The sequence below is a fragment of the Prenolepis imparis genome, unplaced genomic scaffold (assembly GCF_030444845.1).
Source record: "Prenolepis imparis isolate NDT839.2.m4 unplaced genomic scaffold, iyPreImpa1.0 SCAF_114, whole genome shotgun sequence".
In the NCBI taxonomy this organism is placed as follows: domain Eukaryota; kingdom Metazoa; phylum Arthropoda; class Insecta; order Hymenoptera; family Formicidae; genus Prenolepis; species Prenolepis imparis.
The window spans coordinates 67170-80049 of NW_028141272.1; the positions used below are offsets into that span (position 1 = coordinate 67170).

Genomic DNA, 12880 nt, shown 5'->3' on the forward strand with positions numbered 1-12880 from the left:
TCACCGGGGGGGAGTGCTGGACGTTTAAGTCTGGCGCTCTGCTCCCGGAGACCTCGAGGGAGGGATAAGGGCGGATTCCCACGGCTTAAGTCCTGGGGAGTCGCCCGAACCTCGAGGAGGGCCCTCCGGCTGACGGTCGGATCCGCTGCACCTTGTGGGGGACGGAGGGGGCCGCGGCCGAAGGGCGGGGGCCCGGGGCTCGAGCGGGAACACTCGAGCCCCGACCCCGCCCCCCAATACCAATGGGAGGGCGTGACGTGGAGCCGGTGTCCGCTCCGCGTCACAACCCGGTGGTATCCGCACGATGACGGACGGGGAGATGTCTTGGCCGCAAGGTTAAGGCATCTCCCTGGAGAAGGCTGGGCGGGGGGGCGTCCGGACGGCATGGGATACCAGCATCCCGGGCGCCCCCCAACCAACGCCCGAGAAGGACACCCGCTGGGATTTTAGTGCGGTAATATTCTGTGATTTATCACGGGGAAGACTTCGGTTTTTCCTGGGATAAGCAGAATGAGTCCCACATAACCCATGTTCTCATCCCGGAGGCATGGGTACCTATAAAAGGTTTCCCCAGCGAGTAAAAAAAAGGCGCGAAGCGACATCCCGGAAGTTATGCGAGAGCAGTTTCCGGGGTGTCGTCGCAAGCGCAAGGTTGCCACCGGTGGGGTTTAGTCGGTAAGAGTCCGGCACTACCCGAAGCCTCCCCCGAGGTAGAGGGTGTTCTATGCAGGATTCGAAAAAAAAACAAGATAGATAGATAGATAAATAGATAGATCCCCTCACAGGCATCTTAGACGAGTCTAAGATGTACGGGCATTAGCGCGCCCGAGATACCGGAGCTTAGGTGAAGGAAAACACCGAAAAAACACCCGGAGTGGAGACTCCGTTAGTCTGGTAAGAGAATCTCCTAAGGGAAGAAAAACCCTGACAGAAAACCAATGTTTCAGAAACCATGATGGAAAAGAAACAAGAGAAGACTGCCTTAGAGTCACGGATGCTTAAGGACCGGGGGGTATTGTCCCGGCCACCTCCTCGTCGTCATCAGACGTCGAGCCATCTGGTACCTTGCCAGCGAGGGTGCCAGAGGAAGTGGCTATCGCTCAAAGCGCTGTGGAAGAGCAGCAACCCCGAGTGCGGCACTACGGTGTTTGGCGGACAGCGGGAAGATTCCCTTTGTTGTTCTGGAAAGGCTCGCGGTTCATATGGGGAAGAAGTCGCCGCTTCCCGGACCGTCGACGGATATTTCACCATCGGTGAGCCAGGATGAGGAGGCTCCGATGGTGATTTCGTCCGACACGTTTCCGTAGCCAGTAGTGGAGAAACAAGCGGATAAGGGTGAGTACAACCTCCACTCTATTAAAAAAACGCGGTCGTCCGGCTAAGACCGGTGATTATGTTGGCATTGCCGAAGCCAAGGAGCGGCTTAACGTTGCCAAGAAAGAGGAGATCCTGTTTAAAGAGATTGAGAGGATTTTGGATCCGTCCACTGGTCCCGTCCTCTCCGCTGTGAGCCGGGGGAATATTCCATCTCGGGAGACGTTTCGCGGGGGTCTTGCGAACGTCTCCCCGCTGGATTTACGGAATCTGGCGCGGAAGTTTGTGTGCCAGATTGAAAAAGTATCTGAGGTATCCGAGGGTCTGGATAACTCCTTGGCTAGGGAGCTTTTGATCTCATCTTCCAGGCTGGATGAGATCGTGGGAGCTTTCGAAGAACGCCTATATGCTGCTGCGGATTCGCAGGTAAAGGGGTTATGGTCCGAAAATGAGGGCCTAAGGTGGCGCATATTAGGACAAGGAGGTCAACCGTGTTAACGGTGAACTAGGAGCCCTTCGGGCTAGCCTCCTTTCATTGGGGGCAAAATACGATGCCCTACTTTACAGTGGGGAGTTGCAGAGCGTGGAGCCGGCAAGGGGGAAGGAGAGCCCCCTCCATTGCTTGTGGAAGGGCCTCCTCTGACCGCTGCCATAGCGGATAGATCCCCGTTTGCGGAGGAGATCTCGTCGCTCCTGGATCGAAAACTTGTCGATCTCAGAGGCGATATTGTCTCGACGATGGCGGCCGCTTTTCGACTAGAGCCTGTCGGTGCTCAGGCTGGGGCTCCTCCTCCTGAAGGAGTTTCCAGATTTTTGGGTCCGACGGGCAGTGTTACGGGCTCTATTGCGCCCGTTGCTTCTCCCGCTCATGGGGGCTCTGTGCCCTCTGCGTTTGCGGAGGGGTCCTCGGATGCCCCTGGGATCGGAGGGAGGACTAGGAGGAGAGCCAGGAGGCTCCGTACAGGGTAGAAAAGAATGCGCGTTGGCGCTGCGGCTTCGGATGCGGGGGCTCCTCGCAAGCGAGTCCGTATTCGTCCCTTGTCCACGGCGGCGGTGGCGTTGACTGTGGTCGGGGGGGGGGAAGGATCGGCCCACCTATGCCTCGGTTCTGTCCGAGGCAAAGGAGTGGATCGACCTTAAGAAGATTGGCATCTCGGGGATGGGGATGTGTCGAACGGTAACCGGGGGTTCGCTAATGCAAATACCCAGTCAGGATGCGTTTACCAAGGCGGACCAGCTTGCTGGTCGGCTGAGGCAGATCTTCGACGGGTCTCGATACGTCTGGATATCACGTCCGGTACGACTGGAGGAGGTGCGTCTAAAGGGTGTCATGGCCTTTTCTTCTCGCGAGGACATCCTGAGGGAGGCTGCTGACGTCGAGAATGCGATGTTGGGAACATCCGGGCTGGGTTAGTCCGAGGTACCCCAAAAACTGACGTCAGCACAATTTGGTTACGCTGCCCCGCTAAGGTGGCGCGCAAGTTGGTGGCGAAGGAAAGGCTTCGTGTGGTGTAGTCGGAACTGACAGTAGTTCCGTTGGCCCGCCGCCCCATACAATGCTACCGTTGCTTAGAGTTTGGACACGCGGCCCTGAGATACAGTTCCCTCATCTGGATCGAGGGGACTGTTATCGCTGCGGCAAGGTGGGGCATAGGGCTGCCGGCTGTTCGGCGCCGCCACACTGCGTTGCCTGCGCGGGCAGGGGCAAACTTGCCAATCACAGATTGGGCTTAGGGGTGTGTGCCAAGTTGGCCGCCCTTCCAAAAAGGCACGGTGAGGAGCGGATGGGTGCCGCTTCTCAAGATAAAAGACAGGCCTCGGGACGCCCGGATGGGGGTTCTTGTGAGGGCACATCCACCGAGGGAGAAGAGCAGGGGGATATGGAGGTGAACCCGGTGGACGTGGGTCTGCCTCCCTCTCCCATACTCGGTATGTAATGTTTCGTCTAATGTTATGGGGGCTGCGGCCTATGTTGACGGCTTCGGCCGGTCTGTATGGTCTGGTTACGCCCTTCGTTAGTTGGTCCATTTTTGTACGTGGTTATTTATTTATTTAATGTGGATAAGGACTGCGGCCTATCTGACTCGCCTCGCGGGTATGTTAGGTCCGGTTACGTCCTTTTAATGAGGTGGCGTTCGTTATCGTCGTTGTCCAGTGGTGGTCCTTCGACCATTAGTTGTTTCGGATGCAGGGGTGATTGGCATAATTGCCGGTCATCCCTGCTCCCATTGTCTATGTGTAGGGAACATGGAGGATGCGGCCACTCTGGTCGGCTAAGGCCGGCATGCGTGGTTTCGGTTACACCTTGTGACGTGACGGTTTTACCCGTTCCGGCCCGTCACAGGGCCGGAACGGCCCGGCCGAGAAAGGGTCGAGAGGGAGGAAACGAATTTTGGGTCGGCGAGCGACGAACTTTTCTTCGTCGACTCGCCTTTAGTTAGTTAAGTCCCGTAGGTTTACCGAGTGGAAGTGAGTGGTCGGAGAAGGCTCTAATGTATCAAAGGGAGCAGCCATCGTGGGATGGCGGAATTTGCAGCAAGAGTGGACGACCTGGGTGGAAGCGGTGCGCTCGGGGACGCCGGATAACACGATCAAGTAAGGTATTTATTGTCAAATAAATAGAATAAATACGCAAGGGCCCGTTACTTCCGGATACGTTTTACAGCCTCGGATAGCGGACGGAACTAAGCGGAGCAGCACATAAAAAGGTACCGACATCTCGAGACAGGGATGGCTACTCCAGTGGGGCCGCCGGCATCGTCCCGAAGAAAGCGGAACCGTCGGAGACTGATCACCTCTCGGCGGGTTCCCCAGCAAGTCGACAGCCATTAAAGAAGGAGAGAAGCAGTTATTCGGAACGTGCAGCGAGCAGCTACATTATCCGCACCAACATTCCGAAAAGTACCGAGAGCAGTTCCGAAAATACCGGGGCCACGAGGCCCACAAGGATCGACTATCGTCGACAGAGGATCAAGGATCGATTATAGGCGGCGCGCGCAGCGCCACCGACGCCGGCTACCGGCGTGCCGTGAGTCGTACACTGTTCGACGAGACTGCGGCGTGCGAACCACGTGAGACACTGACGGACCTCCATATATTGTAAGGCCACCACTTTCGAAATCTCGGTAAGAGCGAACTCGGCGGGGACTCGCGTCTCTAGTAACACGGCAAAAATTGTTACCTAGGTTATTGTTAATTACTTTCGTTACCGAGCACTCGGGAGTGTGCAAAACGCGAGGCCCGTACCGAGATTCGCCATTAATGTAAGAATTGCGCCGCCTCTCTCTCCGTGGAGAGTCGTACCGAGTCGACAGTGTAGAATTTTGTGTATAAATGTTAGTCTAATTATTTATCGAGTTTCGTCTCTCTGATTGTCTTGTATCGAGTATTTGAGTCTTGTAATTTGGGAGATGTCTTTCTCCCTCGCCTCCTCGATTGAAATATAATACGGGATATGTTCCCCTCGGTAGCGATAAATATCAGACCACAATTGTTTTGTAATACCTCGAATGTCGAGGATCTACCGAGTCACGAGGCCGTAAATGAATAATATGAAGCATTAATCCATTTTCTTATACGAAATATATTTTCTTAATTTTTATTGAAAGATTCCGAGTTGCTGATTTAATGACTCTCCTTCTCTCCGAAGCCCCGAGTACGATTCCCCGCATTAAGAATCCCGCCCCTCTGCCAATTAAGAAACTGAGTTACCGAGCTTAAGCCGTCACTATCGTAGAATTAATTATCGTGTTATTTTGAGTGGTGCGGCCTGACCGTACCTGGCGCCCAAGCAATCTGTCGAATTTTTGTGTATAGAGATACCGAGAAAAGTGACGAAGTTGCGCGGCACTAGGAAGAAAAGTCCGTTGCAAATTTGGCGCCCAACGTGGGGCCCAAGGGAAAATTATTTTTAACCTCGGTTAATTAAGAAATTTGAGACTTGGCTTAAGCGACGGAGATAAGGAGAGGAGTCAGGAGAGAGATAGGAGATTTCTTTGCGTTGGCTATCGCCATCACACGGCCGTTCCGTATTTCCCAAACATTTTTCGTTTGCCTTATTATTTCCTCAAGATTTTTTTCTGTTATCTATGTGTATTTCCCGCCTGTATTTATTGATATATTTTGAGCTGGGAAAAAGATTTTCCTGTGAGACGGTTCTTGCCGAGACGAGTAAACCCCGAATTTAGAGTGCCATCGCGTATACATTGTTTCTCCCTCGAGGCGGAGAACCGCTGCGCGGGCTCGAGCACGCATTCCATTGAAGCTCGCGCGCGACACGGTAAACACCGCGTATCGGTTACATACAATAATGTTGTGTATCCTTATACGTTTCCTTTGCGACTCGGTGTGTGATATAGATTATTCGGGTAAAACCTTTGCGGTGTCGGAGATTGTATAGATGTCGCACAGTGGTGCCATATACGTGAATCACGGAAAAAAATTATATAATTTATTAACTTTTAGAGATCGGGCTTTTTTGATGATTTTAATAGTTTTCAATTGCACACATATCAATATTGTTATATGAGAAGAAATAAAACATCAATATAGATCTGATAAAAATTAGTTATATAATATATTTTTATTTAATTAGTGATGACCAATCTAAACGCGTGTTCAAAACAAAAAAAAATATATTTTATAACAAAAGAGATATTTTATAATATCTTTGAACTGAGCCTACTAGCCCCGGTCTCCTCTAGTCTTCTCGTTATGCATTTATATTCAAATAAAACAAATATAAACATTTTTCCATTTTTTATTATAAATATAAATAATCGCACTAAATCGCAATTGTAATTAATTGCATACGATAATATAGTATGATTTTAAATTTATATAAATTTCTGATTGAAGGGAAATGTAGATAAATGGTGAGATTTATTCAATGATCAAGATTAGTAAGGGGATTTACGATTTTATAATATTATTCTTTGCATAAAAAAAATCCGATTTAAAAACGAAATAAATACGCTTTTATAAAGTTATTATGTCAAATTTGTGAATTCCGTACAATAATTTTCAATATAAGATCTTCAAAAAAAATTGTAGGAATATATGGAATAAAAGCATAAAAATTTCATATTCGATGATACTTTAAAATTTTCTTCGGAACGACTCTAATGATGTCCACAGTTTTATAAGCGTTGGACCGCTAACAATGCGAGTTCATACGATTAACAACGCCAAACTCATAAGTCTCGAATCTTCAAATGTATGCATGATGATGATCGAATCGACGTTACACCGTATGTTCGATCTCAATCCATGCATTGATGTATCTTTTGATCGATTGGTTAAAATTACCGAGACAGTCGATGTTAAATTTACACAATTTTCAAATATCGCGTCCAATGTAACGAGAATCCTAAAGAAGTATCAAATGTAATACGCGCTAGCGACGCCTTCAATAAACATCAACTCATCGATTGTGAGCTGACAGCTTTCATTTTTAGTCCATAATATGTAAGAAAAAATATATAAATAAAGAGTTTTTAAAGTCTAAATTATGATGTAATTTTTGCATGCATTTCCATTCTCCATCTTTCTCCCACCCGTAAGCAGCTCTCATACATAACTTGTTGCGGGGTCCTTGCGGGGTCTGACGTCATACGGGGAAGGGGAAACGCCAGGCTAGAGACTGAGAGGTAGCGTGAGAGAGAAGAAAGAGATAGCGCATGTGAAGGAGAGATACTCGTATGTCGCGGCGAGGTACACGAAAGAGTGACAGATAGCGCGAGACTAGGAACCGTGAGAGAGATAACGCGAGAGAGAAGAAAGAGATAGCGCGAGGTGCATGCGAAGGAGATTTTTTTTTTAAATATTTTTTTCCAATATTAATAATAATAATTCTTTTATAATAATATTCTTAATATAAATGGGAGGAAGGAGAGGAATTATTCTAAAGTAAAATATGTGTTTTTATGTTTAAAATAATTTTTTTTTTATTCATAAAATAGGTATGTGTAATATTTATAATTTTGTGTGTGTGTGTGTGTGTGTGTGCGTGTGTGTGTGCGTATGAATATGTGTGTATGTGAATTTAAAATTTAAAATATAAGAATATATAAGAATATAATAATATAATATGAATATAATATAAAAATATAAAAAATATAATAATATAATATGAATATATAAGAAAAATACAAATAATAAGATAAATAGATAAACAATATAAATTTAAAATACAAAATATAAAAATTTTTAATGCGTCGGCGGTTGAGTAGCGGCTGCGAGGTGGTAGGGCGGTGGCAGCGAGGCGGTAGAGGACCATTATGGGACAGCAAGGGGTCCCTTCTGCATAACAGAAAATTTTTTTTTATTAATTTATAAATATTTTAATTTATTTAAATAAATACTTACAAGTATTACATACTACCTCCATGACAGGTTAGGGAGAATATGGTTCCTCAATATCTCGGTCTGAAAAATTATAATGGTTCCTCAATATCTTGGTCCGAAAAATCATAATCTGATGATTCGCATAATGCCGATGGTGATGGCATATCCATTCGACCAATATATGGGTCCTCAGATCCTTTAAAGTAAACCACACAGCTTTTATAGCGACGTCGAAAGCATTTGATATTGTTGTGTGCTCTGAAGCATTTAGATAAACCTCCAGTTGTTTTTAAAATATCTTCATGAATTTCTATAAAATGGGCCAAATCTTTTGTTTGGGGTTTCTGTACACCGAGTTCACGATTTCGTAGAAACTGTACCACCGAAGACACCTTCGATTTTTTCTGACTCGCCATTTTCACAACACTTGTAGAATTCTCACTTTAAGTGTCCCAGCACAATCTCCAAAAGTTTATTTTGTGCAAATAGGACACATATCACATGGAAATATCTGACACAATGATTTTCTACAATAGCAACACCATCGACAATCCACTGCATTGTGTAATTTAATCACATGCTTTCGTACAGCATACATGTGTCCGAAATCTTGAATAGAGATCATACATGAAGTACATAAAGCCAGAGCACCACCCGTAGAATAATAAAAGTATATGGCGCAAACTTTTGTACGTCCGTTTAGCGCAAGGATTTGTGAATTAGACACTACCTTGTCGTGAATATCCGTAAGGTCCTCACTGCGATCACTAATATAATTACTGTCACTCAACAACAATGATCTTCGTCAGATTCGTCTACATTGTTATCCGACAACTCGTGATCTTCATCAGATGACTCGTCTAATATTCTCTCGAAATTATTATTTTCCATTTCTTTTTAACTCACTACACTGTGCCACTGACACTTCGCATAGGACACTTTAACTCGTCGAATGCTAAAGACTTTTTGATGCGGAGACAGACTCTCTCCATAAGTTTCAACCCCCATCCCTCTCAAAATTATCGCAATTCTTCCTTAAAAAGATATTTAGGAAGATGTTTCGCTCTCGTTTACGACCGATTTTCTGCGAGGGTACAAAGCAGCCGAACGTTGGCGCCGATACGTTGCATTCTTCCTTAAAAAATATTAAGAAAAATGTTTCGCTCTCGTTTTTATGGGAGATTTTTCGCGAGGGTACAAAGCTGCCGAACGTCAACGCAAATAGGTAGAGGCCTATTAAATCACGTTTGACATGTTCGTCGCAGCGTCGGCTTAAAATCTTCATTCCTTTCCTAATGATAAAATGTCCATAAAATGAAAAACATAGTTTTAATGAACTCTAGAACGCTCCGTTGACAAGTTCGAGCAGCCGGACATCGGCGCTTCCGTAATAAAATTATATTAACGAGGGTACAAAATTGTTAATCATCGGCGCTTGTTCTATACCTTTTTGGGGAAAATGTCTAAGAACCCTCATAAAAAAGTCGTAAAGATACCATCTACAAATATTGCACTCAGAAAACTCCCCCTCCTTTGTCGAAACATCCCCCTCCACCCGCGTGACGTCAGCCCCCGCGCCTACGAGATACCCCCGCCCCGCGTGACGTCATACCCTCGCCACGGAGAACCCCCCGCGCCCCGCACCCCCCTCAGAGGACCTGAGTTAGAACTCTCATAGTATCCCTACTGACGGCCAAATATTTAAAGCGTACTGGTTCCGTCTCTTATCGCTCGGCGACGTCCATACTGGGTTTAATAACGAGAGATGCGCGTTGATTATCGACAATATTTCTTTCTCTCGCGATATTTCGCAACAATGACCACTAAGAAGAGCCTTGGATGGATATGCGCTCTTAAGGTGGACGAACTAAAGAAGGAACTCGCGGCTAGGGTTGTTGGGAACAATTGTCAGTAAAAGGGATTCTCCCCACTCTCCGGAGTAGACTGCTTAGATTCGAGGCCGCGAACTTAGCCGGGAAGGAACACGTGTCTACCCCCGAAATATCCGATAATTCCTCCGAAGACGAACCGAAAGAGGAAGAGGGGGCGATCGGGGGGGAGCCTAGGCAGATACCGAGACGACCCCTGACACGGGTGGAGGTCCCGACACCTCCAGAGCAGTGATGCAAGATTTCACGCGCGACAGCCACTTCGCGACAGCCATCTTGCAGTGGAGGGGGTAGGTCGGCAGCGCAGAGCGCACCGAAAAGATGAGAACCCTTGTCCTTCGAACATATATAGAAGAGGACAGGTATATATCTTTTGTCCTTTATTTTCTTTTGATAGAATAGAGCTCTAACCCCCCTACAGAATTATCAAGGCGAGAAAAATATAGATCCGAAAGTCGCTGAATCGGGAATCGAACCCGAGACCTTTCGCTTGCAGGGCGACTGCTCTCACCATCTGAGCTATTCAGACCCTTCGACCCTATATTTTTCTCTGCCTTAATAAAATAACTATTTGTAAATAACGCCTTTTTCTCGCCTATAATTCTGTAGGGGGGTTAGAGGGGATCTTTGGAATTAAAAATCTCGAATTGAGATTGTTCCTTAATAAAGTCTTGGCGGTGTACCAAGCAAAATGTGTGCCCCGTGCACAATTAGTTAATTCCAACGAAAAATTAATTTTCGTTGGAATCGACGCACCGACATCCGCGTATGGCTCGAATAGCCAATCTAGTCCCGATTTATATTTGATATATATCGAGCCTTTATATTCTTAGTGTTTAATTCACGCCGGCTGAAAAAGGCGTTATTTACAAATAGTTATTTTATCAAGGCAGAGAAAAATATAGAGTCGAAGGGTCTGAATAGCTCAGATGGTGAGAGCAGTCGCCCGGCAAGCGAAAGGTCTCGGGTTCGATTCCCGATTCAGCGACTTTCGGATCTATATTTTTCTCGCCTATAATTCTGTAGGGGGGTTAGAGGGGATCTTTGGAATTAAAAATCTCGAATTGAGATTGTTCCTTAATAAAGTCTTGGCGGTGTACCAAGCAAAATGTGTGCCCCGTGCACAATTAGTTAATTCCAACGAAAAATTAATTTTCGTTGGAATCGACGCACCGACATCCGCGTACGGCTCGAATAGCCAATCTATTCCCGATTTATACCAATAAAAAAATCGCGTAAATCAATATTTAAAAAAGAATGGTTAGATATTGAAGAATTTAAACTTTGGTTGCGTGAAGTGCCACATGACGAAAGTTTATTTTTTTGTTTGATTTGCGATAAATCTATCGCTAGTAGTTTATCGCAAATCCATCGTCATGCAGAATCCAAAACACACATAAATATATATAAAAAATATCTAGAAAAAAATCAATCAAATTTAGAAGATTTAAATATGCAAAATAAATCTCTTTTGCCATTTAATGAGCGTAAAAAATCCGCGGAAATCAGATATGCAGCATTAATTGCTGATAAAAACATTTCTCATCAAAATACAACAGAGATTCTTACATTTTTTCAACAAATAGGAGAAGATTCTGACGTATTGAAAAGCATGAGCATGAGTCGAACGAAATGTAAAGGCATTATTACAAACGTTTTGTGTCCGATTGAGACGGATCGTGTCGTCAATAAAATTCAAAATACAAAGTTTTCAGTTTTTATTGACGAAACATCAGACAATGGATGACTTTTTTTGTCCGATGCGTTGATTCGGAGACATTAGATGTTCGCTCGCAATTAGTCAAATTAATCGATATTGATGCCAAAGATCCAAGCGCAGAAAAGTTGTTTCAGGCATTTAAATGTGAAATGTGGAAACTGCAGATACCATTTCCAAATATTGTCGCCTTATCGTGCGATAACGCATCTGTGATGACAGGGAAATATTTATCGTTCAAAAAAAAGTTGGAAGAACTATGTCCACGTTTACTAACTTTAACATGCCCTTGCCACTCCGCTGCATTAGCAGCGCATACTGCATGTAATAAAATACCTGCGTATTGCAATGAATTTATTTAAAAAATTTCTAATTATTTGAACAGCAGCCCAAAACGTACAGCAATTTTCAAAGAATTTTGTGAATGTTTCCAAGAAACAAATCGCAAAATATTAAAATTATGTGATACACGCTGGCTGTCTCATTATTTATGTGTCGAACGACTTCTTGAATCTTGGGATACAATTAAATATTTTCTTACCGAAATGGTTGTAAGGGAAAAAAAAAATTCTGGAGAATATCTACTGTCTATGATGAACAACGTTGAACTAAAAGCTTATTTTCTTTTTTTAAAATATACTTTAAATTTCTTTAATGCATTTAATGCATTTTTTCAAGTATTAGAAACCAGAATTCATTTATTACAACTAAAATCCAAAAAATTTCTTTTCCAAATCTGCAAAAATTTTTTAAAAGAAGAGCATTTAGAACCATTTTCTGAAAATATTGCATTCTCTCTAAAGGAGAACCAAAAAGATCTTAATGAAGTTACTTTGGGTTCAGAATGTGAGGAATATCTTAACGAATTACTACTGGAAGGTCACGTAGACATTGTTAAAATTATTCGAGAAAATTGTTTAACATTTTATGTGACTGCTGCAGAAGAAATTCGTAAAAGATTACCAATAAATGACATATTTTTATCACAATTAATAGTTTTTCAACCATTTGTAAGCTTTTATAATAGAGAAACATCATTCAATAACGTTTCTTTCGTCATTAAAACTATTAGCGGTTTTGATGAAGATGCTTTAAAAAAAGAATGGATTGCATTAGCATCAGATTTTACAATGGTAGAAAAACAAAGCCTCACTAAATTAAATTTTGATAATGCTTGGAAAGAAATTTTACAACGTCGAGACACCAATAATAATGCTAAATATCCTAATTTAAAAAATGTTATAAATACTATTAGATCGCTTCCAAATTCTAATGCCGATCCGAAGAGAATGTTTTCTCTTTTAAATAATGTAAAAACAAAAAAACGTAATAAATTTTCGTCGGCTTCTGTTAATGCTATTTGTGTATTTAAATCTGCATTAAAGACGAGGGGAGAAACAGCTATAAACATGCAAGTTAATGAAAAACATTTGTTTCTTATGTCGGCGGACAAATTATATGCTACTGCTGTAAAAAAAATAAAAATATTTTAAAGCTACATGCTGCAGACGCTGATGTTGCCGACATACCTGGTCCCTCGTCTTATTAATAATACATTTTATTTGAAAGACGTCATGCTTAAAAGCATGTAAGAAAATTGTGTATATAAATATAT

General features: G+C 43.9%; 1 non-coding gene across 1 annotated transcript; it reads right to left on the bottom strand.

Annotated features, from left to right (window-relative positions):
• Positions 1–10001: 10001 nt before the first annotated feature.
• Positions 10002–10077, bottom strand: Trnaa-ugc (transfer RNA alanine (anticodon UGC)). Its single transcript has one exon. It is a non-coding gene; the product is annotated as a tRNA-Ala (tRNA).
• Between the last annotated feature and the right edge of the window lie 2803 nt (positions 10078–12880).